Here is a 12626-nt window from a genome sequence, read left to right on the forward strand (position 1 = left end):
TTTTTCGCCACGGCTCCCTTGTTTATGGTTAATAGACCAAATTTTACAACCATTGTTAAATTTTCCACCATTTTTTAGCTCACCACCACCAGATGATACAAAGCCGCCGCCGCCGGAAGAGTCACCAACGGGGAATCCAAGAGAAGATAAGTGCAATCAGTACATGGATAAATATGTTGATGACAAATGCTTTGACGATATGTTAAAATCTTTTAATTTTCACAAGATTTTATTTCCAATAAAATGTTGTTCTGGGTTTATGGCAGTTCCAGATTATTGCTTTAAAGAAGTAATATTTGTTGCCTGGCGTGATGTGACTTCTAAATTCAAGGAATACTGTTCTAAAAAATCAGCTGCAACACCACCATCAACTTAGATTGAATTGTCTGCGGCACCATCAACTTAAATTAGATTTTACTATTTATATTATTATTAGTTTTTCATTAGGATATATTTTTCAATAAAATTATCTTAGATATTAACTCGTACTTATGCTTATCGAATAAAAATATTATTAGTTTTTGTTTGATAAAATTGATTTATGAATTTTTCTTTAAATTGAAATTTTCATTTTATTTTGTTTTAATTAAATTTATGTAAAAAATAAAATAAAGGAGAGTTTCTGAGATTAGTTTTAATTGAAGATATGTACTGAAAAAATAAAGCTTTTAATTAGAGTTTTTTTTAGACCACCGTCAACAATTCGTTGACAACTTTATTATATCAATTTCAACCATGTTGTTCACCCAAAGTTTCCATTACAAAGGGCATAAATTTTTTCCACCCTCATCCAATTGGCTATAAACCCAAGAAATGCATGCATTATTTGCTCATGGATAAACATTGTTTTTATGATATTTTACATTCATCTGAAGTAAAATGTTGTTATAAAAGTTCTTTTTCGAAATTCGGAGAGAAAAATACAATTTAGATTGATGTATAGTGCGAATTGTCAAATATATTAAATCATATGAGATTTCTATATTCTATCGTCCGATCGAGATATTCTCTGTTTTGCCCCAAAAACCAACAAAGTAAACAGAGAAAAGAAATGTACATATTGTGTTTGCGTATATGTTAAGCTTTGTATATTTTAAAAGTATAATTTTATTAAAATCTTGATGTAAGATTCATTTTGTTTTAGGTGTCACACATTTGAAAAGACTTTCAATGTTAAAATAAGGACCATTTTGTAAAAATGTAATTTAAGAGTAATTAAAAAGCAAATTTATCAAAGTTTTATAAATACCATATTTTTCCCCTCCATCTTTATAGTTAGTTTTTCTCCATATTTTTGTTGCCGTCCCTTGTTCTTCCCAAGCTTCTCCCTCTCAATTTTATTTTACAAACTTCATTTTTTAATTTCTATTATCATCGAAGCCATAAATCTCCATAGAATTTCAAGAAAAACACCCAAAACAAATTGATTTTGTCATTTCTCAAGTTTGTGGGTTTTTCTAGTTTTCAACCAAAAACTCGTTTCTCATGGTAAATTGTGTATGTAATTGTAGTTTGGGTCATTATCATTTAACTTGTGAATGCATGTGAATATATAACTTGTAGCACCCCAAACCCGGCCCAGAAGTTATGGCCGGATCCGGCATGCCACATCAAAAACGTAAAAAAAAAAATTCCATTCTAAGTCTAGAAAATCGTACTTGATGTTCAAAAGATTAATTCATTAAGGGTTAAAGTGAATGGAAGCCGGTGCACCGGTAGGAAACCGGAAAAGAGGTGGTGAGTCCATCGGACTGCTTAAGTACCAACCTCCCTTCGGATCCAATCCTAGACATGCATACCGCCATTGCCACACCTTAACGTCATGGATATTTCTAGGAAACCGATTCGATTAAGTCATTTTTAGGAAAAGTGATTAATTTTGGAAAATACTTTCATTGCGGAAGCTTTGCTTGTTGTCGTGTTATTTTGAAATCAACTGTTGTTTTTGAAAACGCGCCCTAAAGCTATCTAATTTCAACAGTTAAAATAAGTATTACCTATCTTAGTAATACATATTAAAAACCATCAAAAATAAATAAGCGGCCTTATTACATTTAAAAGCCCAAAACCTCAAACGTAATTAAAAGGATGTCCAGTTCACCAGAAGAAAATCAAACTTTCAGAACGGGTGGCCACTCCGAATTCCCTCACAGCTCCAAGCCCACTATGGTTGGGGATTTCCTGCGTGGATGAAAATAAAAGGGGTGAGTTTGGGAAACTCGTGTGTAAGGAAAACCCATTCAAAGTCCAAGTCACTCAAGCCCATTGGGCCTAAGCCCATTCAGTAGCAGTGGTCTTGGGCGAGCCCTTTTCAGATTACAATAAACTGGGCCTTAGCCCCTTATTCAGATAACAGTATGGCCCATAGGCCCATTTCAAAATACATGCAACATCAATAACATATGCAAGCCCATTTGGGTAACAGTGGTACTGGGCCAGAGCCCTTTTCAGATTACAATAAATTGGGCCTTAGCCCCTTATTCAGATAACAGTATGGCCCATAGGCCCATTTCAAAATACATGCAACATCAATAACATATGCAAGCCCATTTGGGGAGACTACTCAACCCACCAACCACTACACTCCACCCTACCAGCCATACACTCCATGTGGGGAATAGCTCAACCCACCCAGCCCAACACTCCACAGATTTGCGACCTTCTTTGCTCGATTATCGATAAATTGAGGCAAAGCCTCCGATCGTGGACAAGCCACTTTCAATACTTCCTCCGTCAATATCCCATCCCATGCATCGATAATAACAACATGGCATGCAGATAAATAACAACGATCAAACATGCATTTAGGTCAATTTAACCCTAGGGGTATTTGGTAATTTATCTACTAGGGTAAAGCGTAAATTTTCCACTTTTAAAGGTATTTCAGTAATTTATCTATTTTAGGGTTTTCATGCATATTCCTACTTTTCACGTACTAACGTAATCACGTCGAGGGTTCTTACCGAATTGGGCCGTTGACCCATCATTCAATTTTGGCCCATTAAGCCCAAAAATATCGAGGGCATAGAAATCATGCACTTTGCAGTCCAAACATTGCAACTTACCAAAAACATTAATCGATTTACCTCACGAGCATTCGACACTCATAAATCTACAAAATACCGGTTTTGACATTTCGGCATTTCGCTTTTGCCGATCTAGACTAAGAAAGAGGGTGTTAGTTACACACACATTTGCGACGATATCTTGACGAGATCCACACACGAACCGCCTACAATTGGATTACTAAAACGTTAATCTAACTATTCAAATACAAACTACGTATTAACCCCTTACAATATTCGGCCAACCACACCTATAGATCATAGTAAGCTTATAAGAAATCAATAAGCAACTCATTAACAAATTTTGTCAATGTTTACCACATAATCATAATTTCACTGCAAGCTGTCTTCCTGAGCAACAGTCACTAAATTATTTATAACTGGAGCTACGAAACTCCAAATCAAGTTCCGTTAATTTTCCTTGAAAATAGACTCATATATCTTCTATCCATAAAATTTTCAGAATTTTTGGTTTAGCCAATCAATACCAGATTTTTCTCAAAGTTTCCCATGTTTCACTGTTTGACTAATCTGACCACACTTCATTACGAATCAAATTTCTCATTGTACAGAATTCAAAATATGTTCTCGTTTATTCCATTTGAAACTAGACTCATTAAGCTTTAATTACATAATTTATTAAGCTTCTAATTCATCTCCCACAATTTATGGTGATTTTCCAAAGTCACGTTACTACTGCTGTCCCAAGCAGATTTATTACCAAATCACTCTTTCATACACCTATCTTGCATGCATGTTATTTAAACATGTATATCACCAATCAATCATCACATATCTATGATTTTTACTTAAGCATAATCTCCATTTCATCATTTTAAAGCACAACATGTTAGCCGATTTTTCCTTTAGCATCTAAGGCACATGCATGCTCATTTGTTTGGCTCAACTTCACCTATCTTCCATTTTTCATCAAAAGAACATGAAACAACAACCATTTCCTTCATTTTAATTCACGACTAAATGCTCACAACACAGCTAAAAATCAAAATATGCTTCAAGAGTTAAGATAGAATCAAGAAGAACTCATGAACATCAAGATAGAAGCAAACTACCATGAACTTACCTTCAATTTTCTTCCCCAAGTGACCGAACATTTAAGAGCTTTCTCCTCTCCTTTCTCTTCTCTAACTTTAGGCTAGGATGAACAAAGATGGACAAAACTTTGTTCTTTTCACCCCTTTTTCTTTTAATAAAACTTCATATTTCATCCATTTAATTTTTTAATACAAAAGACATGAATTTCTTATCATGAAACATTTACCTAAACCATTATCATGAAACATTTACCTAACCCATTATCATGGAATATTTACCTAATCCATTATCATGGAACATTTACCTAACCCATTATCAATTTGTATCAATTTGTACCATAAATTATGGATATCAAGTACTCATATTGTCTACAACAACATGATGGCTAGCCACTTCATGTAAAATGGGAGGTTTGTCATGCAAATCCTCCTATTTTGCACTCCTATTTATTTGGCCACCTCAATTTAGCCTATAGCATTTTCAAACATTTTCACATGAGTCCTATTTCATAATTTCACTCCCTTTTTCTTATGGAACAAAAATTAACTAAAATTACCGGGTTCTATCTTAAGCTTGGGCCTTCTAGAGGCCCACAAACATAATTAAACCTATGCCAACATTCACAGAATTCCCAAAAATTGGGGCGTTACAACTCTACCCCCTTAAAGAAATTTCGGCCTCGAAATTTACCTGATCCAAATAGTTGAGGGTATTGTTGACGCATAGTCTCTTCTGATTCCCAAGTAGCTTCTTCCCTCCCATGATTACGCCACAGTACTTTTACCAACGGAACCGACTTCCTTCTTAGAACTTTAACCTCTCGATCTAAAATTTGTATGGGTTCTTCCTCAAAGGTCAAATCAGTCCTTACTTCAATCTCCTCCACTGGCACAACATGTGAGGGATCCGATCGATATCGTCTTAACATAGACACATGAAAAACGTCATGGATTCTGTCTAACTCTGGTGGTAACTCTAACTGATACGCTACTGGCCCTACTCGCTTAAGAACTCGATAAGGCCCTATAAACCGCGGACTCAATTTGCCTTTCTTGCCGAATCTCAAGATCTTCTTCCAAGGTGAAACCTTTAAAAAAACCATATCCCCAACCGCGAACTCTATCTCTTTGCGCTTTAGGTCCGCATACGACTTCTGTCTATCAGATGGCTCTTTTAATCGATCTCTTATCAACTTAACCTTACTTTCAGTATCTACCACCAACTCTGGTCCAAGCACTTGTCGTTCACCCAACTCGTCCAACACGTAGGGCGTCGACATCTCCGCCCATAAAGTGCCTCATATGGAGCCATCTGAATACTTGCTTGGTAGCTGTTATTGTATGCAAACTCGCCAATGGCAAGTAGTCCTCCCAACTCCCACGAAAATTGATGATACAACCCTTAACATATCCTCCAAAATCTGAATAACCCTCTCCATTGTCCATCTTTGTGGGTGAAAGGCGATCTTGAAATCAAACGTGTACCCAATGCCTCCTGCAACTTCTTCCGAACCGAGATGTAAACCTAGGGTCTCGGTCGAAATAATCGACACCGGCACTCCATGTAGTCGTACTATCTACGCCACATACAACCTAGCCAACTTTTGCGAGGAGTAATCAGTCTGTTGGTATGAAATGGGCGATTTTGTTAACCTATCCACCACTACCCACACGAATCTTTCTTGGTGGGTGTCAAAGGTAGCCCACTCACAAAGTCCATAGTGACTCTCTCCCACTTCCACAATGGAATTTTCACCGGTTGCGATAATCCGAAGGAAATTGATGTTCACTTTCACTTGCGGCATGTCGACATTTCCCCACGAACTCAGATTACTTCTCGTTTAAGCCAGTGCCACCGATGCAGTTCTCGCAAGTCGTGATACAACTTATTCCCTCCAGGATGCATGGCACAAAGTCCTCCATGAGCTTCCTTCAATATTGACTTTCTCAAGTCAGAGTCCTTCGGAACACAAATTCTTCCTCGGAAGCATAAAACTCCTTCAGTATTCAGTCCAAAATCCTCATTCTCACCCTTCTCAACTTGCTGAAACCGAAGAATCAACGAGTTATCCTTCAACTGTTTTTCTTTAATTTGTTCAGTCCAAATAGGCCTCACTTGCAATTCTGCTAACAGACTTCCATCATCAAACAGACTCAAACGTGCAAACAAGGCTCTCAAATCAGAAACAACCCTTCGACTTAACGCATCAGCCACCACGTTAGCCTTACCTAGGTGGTACTCAATCGAACAGTCGTAATCCTTAAGCAACTCTACCCATCTTCGTTGCCTAAGGTTTAACTCCTTCTGAGTTAACAGATACTTTAGGCTTTTATGGTCTGTGTATATGATACACTTTTCTCCATATAAGTAATGTCTCCAGATTTTCAACGCAAAGATCACCGCTGCTAGCTCTAAGTCGTGCGTATATATTTGTATCTAGTACGTATATATTTAGTAATATTGCATATATATGTCTATTAGGCATTATATTTTCATACATCATGTATATATGTCATATATTATATTTTTGCATATTATCTTATGTATATATTACCTTATATTATTATTACTAAATGTACTTTATATTTGTTTATGTTTGGTTTTATTTCTCTTTTAAATATTATTATTGTTTTGCTCTTGCTCTAGTATTATGTTAATATTTTTCATTTGAAAATGTCATTGTTTGCATATTTGATTTATTTCAAATTCTTATTTCATGAATAGTTTTCATGTTTTAATTACTAGTCGAGGCAATACACCGATTTAACGTTAAGTCGTAAATTTCATCGCTATGTTGGATGGAATTTGTCGGCTCGTGTTAAAACAATATATCCTTCTCAAAAATCAAAATTGAAAGTTCTCGTCTTTTAAATTGGATCACGATTGGAATTTAAATTGAACTAGCATTTTTAAAAATTAAGACAACACATGTTTAAAAGATACCAATTTTGGGCGTCACGAGGGTGCTCATACCTTCCTCGCGCGTAACTGACTCCCGAACCCTACTTTTTCTCTGATTTTAACGTAGACCTAAACTCGGCCTTCATTTAAAAAAAATAAATTTATTAGGTGTCCGATCATACCTATAAAAAGGATCGGTGGCGACTCCCATCTTTATTTCTGTTTTTTCAGTTTATGTTTCAAAAAAAATCAAACTTCAGTTTTAAAGTTCTCAATAAATTGCCACAATTAGCTACCCCAAACCAAATTTTTTTTTACGTCGCTACAGGGTTAATACGTAGTTCGTATTTGAATAGTTAGATTAATGTGTTAGTAATCCAATTGTAGGCAGTTCGTGTGTGGATCTCGTCAACATATCGTCATAAGCATGTGTGTAACTAACACCTCTTTCTTAGTCTAGATCGGCAAAAGTCGAAAAGTTGAAATCTTGAAAAGCGGTATTTTGTAGATTTGCGAGTGTGCGAATGCTCGTGAGGTAAATCGATTAATGTTTTTGGTAAGTACGCAATGTTTGGATGCAAAGTGCATGATTTACGTGCCCTCGATATTTTTGGGCTTAATGGGCCAAAATTGGAATGATGGGCCAACAGCCCAATTCAGTAAGAACCCTCGGTAGTGATTCTGTTAGTACGTGAAAGGTAGGAATATGCATGAAAAACCCTAAAATAGATAAATTCTTGAAATACCTTTAAAAGTGAAAAATTTACAGTTTTACACCGAAATACCCATAGGGTTAAATTGGCCTAAATGCATGTTTGATTGTTGTTATTTCTTGCATGCCATGTTGTTATTATCGATGCATGGGATGGGATATTGACGAGGAAGTCTTGAAAGTGGCTTGTCCACGATCTTGGAGGCTTTGCCTCAATTTATTGATAAGCGAGCAGCAAAGGTCAAGAATCGTGGAGTGTTAATGAGTGGGTTGAGCTATTCCCACATGGAGTGTATGGGTGCACGGGGAGTGTAGTGGTTGGTGGGTTGAGTAGTCTCCCCAAATGGGCTTGCATATGTTTACTAATGTTGCATGTATTTTGTAATCTGAAAAGGGCTCTGGCCGAGTACCACTGTTACCTGAATGGGCTTAGGCCCAATTTGCTTGAGCTGACTTGGGCTTTGAATGGATTTTCCTTACATACTGAGTTTCCCCAAACTCACCCCTTCTTTAACCTTGGAGGTGAGCCTTGATGTGGGTGACTTGGAGCCGGAGGGGATTCAGAGTGGCCATGGTGAATACTTTTGGGTTTGAAAAAGAGACTGGTTTTCTTAAGTTATTTTTAATTGCTATTTAATTTTTGGGTTGTAATAAGGCCATTTTAACTTTATTTTCTTCTTTGATTTTTCTGGGATTATATTATTAAAAACAACTTTAAATTGATGGATACTAATTCAAATGGGCTAGACTTAGGGCGTGATTTCAAAACGATACTTGTTTTTTTAAAATAACACGACGTCACGAATATTCGATTTACCAAAGATAATCACTCAAAGAAATTTCAACTTGTTATAACCAAGTGTGGCAATGGATGTGGGCATGTCTAGGATTGGATCCAATCAGAGAGCTTGGTACTTAAGCATCCTTCATGGCTCACCTCCTCTGTTATGGATACCTACCTGGTGCCCAGCTTCCATTCACTTGGTTAGTTTGACAAAAGTCGGCTTTTTAAAACACTAAAAAGGGAACACGGGTTTTTGACTTCAAAGTGGCACGTCGATTCGGCCTTAACGACTGAACTGGAAAAGAGGTGGTGAGTCCATCGGACCGCTTAAGTACCAAGCTCCCTTCGGATCCAATCCTAGACATGCATACCACCATTGCCACACCTTAACGTCATGGATATTTCTAGGAAACCGATTTGATTAAGTCATTTTTAGGAAAAGTGATTAATTTTGGAAAATACTTTCATTGCAGAAGCTTTGCTTGTTGTCGTGTTATTTTGAAATCAACTGTTGTTTTTGAAAACGCGCCCTAAAGCTATCCAATTTCAACAGTTAAAATAAGTAATACCTATCTTAGTAATACATATTAAAACCATTAAAAATAATTAAGCGACCTTATTACATTTAAAAACCCAAAACTTCAAACGTAAATAAAAGGATGTCCAGTTCACCAGAAGAAAATCAAACTTTTAGAACGGGTGGCCATTTCGAATTCCTTCACAGCTCCAAGCCCACTATGGTTGGGGATTTCCTGCGTGGATGAAAATAAAAGGGTGAGTTTGGGGAAACTCAGTGTGTAAGGAAAACCCATTCAAAGCCCAAGTCAGCTCAAGCCTATTGGGCCTAAGCCCATTCAGTAACAGTGGTCTGGGCGAGCCCTTTTCAGATTACAATAACCGGGCCTTAGCCCTTATTCAAATAATGATATGGCCCATAGGCCCATTTCAAAATACATGCAACATCAGTAAACATATGGAAGCCCATTTGGGGAGACTACTTAACCCATCAACCACTACACTCCACCCGTACCCACCATACACTCCATGTGGGAATAGCTCAACCCACCCATTTAACACTCCACGATTCTTGACCTTTTTCGCTCGGTTAACGATAAATTGAGGCAAAGCCTCTAGTACGTGGACAAGCCACTTTCAGTACTTCCTCCGTCAATATCCCAGTCCCATGCATCAGATAATAACAACATGGCATGTAGTAAATAACAATAGTCAAACATACATTTAGGTCAATTTAACCCTAGGGGTATTTCGGTAATTTATCTCCTAGGGGTAAAACTATAAATTTTCCACTTTTAAAGGTATTTTAGTAATTTATCTATTTTAGGGTTTTTCATGCATATTCCTACCTTTCACGTACTAATCACTACCAAGGGTTCTTACCGAATTGGGCCCGTTGGCCCATCATTCCAATTTTGGCCCATTAAGCCCAAAAATATCGAGGGCACAGAAATCATGCACTTTGCAGTCCAAACATTGCAGCTTACCAAAAATATTAATCGATTTACCTCACGAGCATTCGCACACTCGCAAATCTACAAAATACCGGTTTTCGGCATTTCGGCTTTTTGACTTTTGCCGATCTAGACTAAGAAAGAGGGTGTTAGTTACACACTTGTTTGCGACGATATGCTGACGAGATCCACACACGAACCGCCTACAATTGGATTACTAACATGTTAATCTAACTATTCAAATACAAACTACGTATTAACCCCTTACAATATTCGGCCAACCACACCTACTGATCATAGTAAGCTTATAAGAAATCAATAAGCAACTCATTAACAAATTTTTGTCAATGTTTACCACATAATCATAATTTCACTGCAAGCTGTCTTCCTGAGCAACAGTCACTAAATCATTTATAACTGGAGCTACGAAACTCCAAATCAAGTTCCGTTAATTTTCCCTGAAAATAGACTCATATATCTTCTATCCATAAAATTTTCAGAATTTTTGGTTTAGCCAATCAATACCAGATTTTTCTCAAAGTTTCCCATGTTTCACTGTTTGACTAATCTGACCACTCTTCATTACGAATCAAATTTATCATTGTACAGAATTCAAAATATGTTCTTGTTGATTCCATTTGAAACTAGACTCATTAAGCTTTAATTACATAATTTATGAAGCTTCTAACTCATCTCCTACAATTTATGGTGATTTTCCAAATTCACGTTACTACTGCTGTCCCAAGCAGATTTATTACCAAATCACTCTTTCACACATAACTTGCATGCTTGTTATTTAAACATGTATATCACCAATCAATCATCACATATCTATGATTTTACTTAAGTATAATCTCCATTTCATCATTTTAAAGCACAACATGTTAGCCGATTTTTCCCCTTAGCATCTAAGGCACATGAATGCTCATTTGTTTGGCTCAACTTCACCTATCTTCCATTTTTCATCAAAAGAACATGAAACAACAACCATTTCCTTCATTCTAATTCATGACTAAATGCTCACAACACAACTAAAAATCAAAATATACTTCAAGACTTAAGGTAGAATCAAGAAGAACTCATGAACCTCAAAATAGAAGCAATGTACCAAGAACTTACCTTCAATTTTCCTCCTCTTAATGACCGAATACTCAATAGCTTTCTCCTCTCCTTTCTCTTCTCTAACTTTCAGCTATGATGAACAAAGATGGACAAAAATTTGTTCTTTTCACCCCTTTTTCTTTTAATAAACCCTCATATTTCATCCATTTAATTCTTTAATACAAAAGACATGAAATTCTTATCATGAAACATTTACCTAACCTATTATCATGAAACATTTACCTAACCCATTATCATGGAACATTTACCTAACCTATTATCATGGAACATTTACCTAACCTATTATCAATCTGTATCAATTTGTACCATAAATTATGGATATCAAGTGCACATTTTGTCTACAACAACATGATGGCTGGCCACTTCATGTAAAATGGGAGGTTTGTCATGCAAATCCTCCTATTTTGCATTCCTATTTATTTGGCCACTTCAATTTAGCCTATAGCATTTTCAAACATTTTTACATAGGTTCTATTTCATAATTTCACCCCCTTTTTCTTATGGAACAAAAATTAACTAAAATTGTCGGGTTCTATCTTAAGTTTGGGCTTTCTAGAGGCCCACTAGCTTAATTAAACCTATGCCAACATTCACAGAATTCCCGAAAATTAGGGCGTTACATTTTATGGGTTTAGTTTTTTAGCACTTTTGATGGATGTTATAATTATTTCACTGATATTGTTTTGGTTTGAATATTTACTATATTGAAGTGCCATGAATTGTATGTATAGTCGATAGACGTTGAATAATGTTGTAGATTTATTGCATAAATATTGCCATGAAGTTTTAAAAGTTTTCATAGCTTAATTGATCTTAGGATTTATAGACTTGGAACTTGTTATGTTAATTCCTTGCTCAGACATGTCTTCGATGACTGAACCGTTGTTATGGTAGTTTTGATGATGGTTTAATGAGGTAAAATTTGCATGTTGAATAGTTGTTAGTTAGAATGAGTTATTTTCCTTCAACTACTGTATCTTTGTGGTCTGGAGTAGAGGCATCGATATTCGGTTTTTAAAAACGACACCTCTGTGATATTTCGATGTGCAGGAAGTCAGTATGGTAATTTGGTATCGATACCTTATCTCGAGTATCGATACTTGAGGTAAAATAATCGATACTTAAATAAAGGTATTGATAAATTCTATGATTTGATTTTTAGACGAGAAACAAAATGTTGTTTGGTATCGATACCATTTAAAAGAAATATCGATTCCTTTGTTTCAATATCGATACATTTGTTTCAGTATCGATACCTACGTGACTTGTTTTGGAATTTTGCTAACTGGTCCCTATGCATGTTTAGTTATTATTGTAGGTCTATTTGATGTATGTTTAGCATGTATTATGATGATTAAAGTAAGTTTGACTTAAAACTCATGCATATTCTAAAATAAAAGGGTGTTGCTTAATAATGGGACACAATCTATAATATGTGTGATGTATGAATGTGGTGTGATATCCTGATATTCAAGTTTGGCGACCGAGCCGAGTATAGGGTATTTCATTAGGTAGAT

At 36.1% G+C, this 12626-nt stretch overlaps 2 long non-coding RNA genes across 2 annotated transcripts; both read right to left on the reverse strand.

Annotated features, from left to right (window-relative positions):
* Positions 1-1939: 1939 nt before the first annotated feature.
* On the reverse strand, positions 1940-11239 carry LOC128279367 (uncharacterized). The gene is made up of 3 exons (XR_008269419.1): positions 11107-11239; positions 10149-10190; positions 1940-2181 (listed from the first exon to the last, which is right to left on the reverse strand). It is a non-coding gene; the product is annotated as an uncharacterized LOC128279367 (long non-coding RNA).
* On the reverse strand, positions 9012-10032 carry LOC128279371 (uncharacterized). Its single transcript, XR_008269423.1, has 2 exons — positions 9917-10032; positions 9012-9270 (listed from the first exon to the last, which is right to left on the reverse strand). It is a non-coding gene; the product is annotated as an uncharacterized LOC128279371 (long non-coding RNA).
* Positions 11240-12626: the final 1387 nt, after the last annotated feature.

Source organism: Gossypium arboreum, chromosome 8 (assembly GCF_025698485.1).
Source record: "Gossypium arboreum isolate Shixiya-1 chromosome 8, ASM2569848v2, whole genome shotgun sequence".
NCBI lineage: Eukaryota > Viridiplantae > Streptophyta > Magnoliopsida > Malvales > Malvaceae > Gossypium > Gossypium arboreum.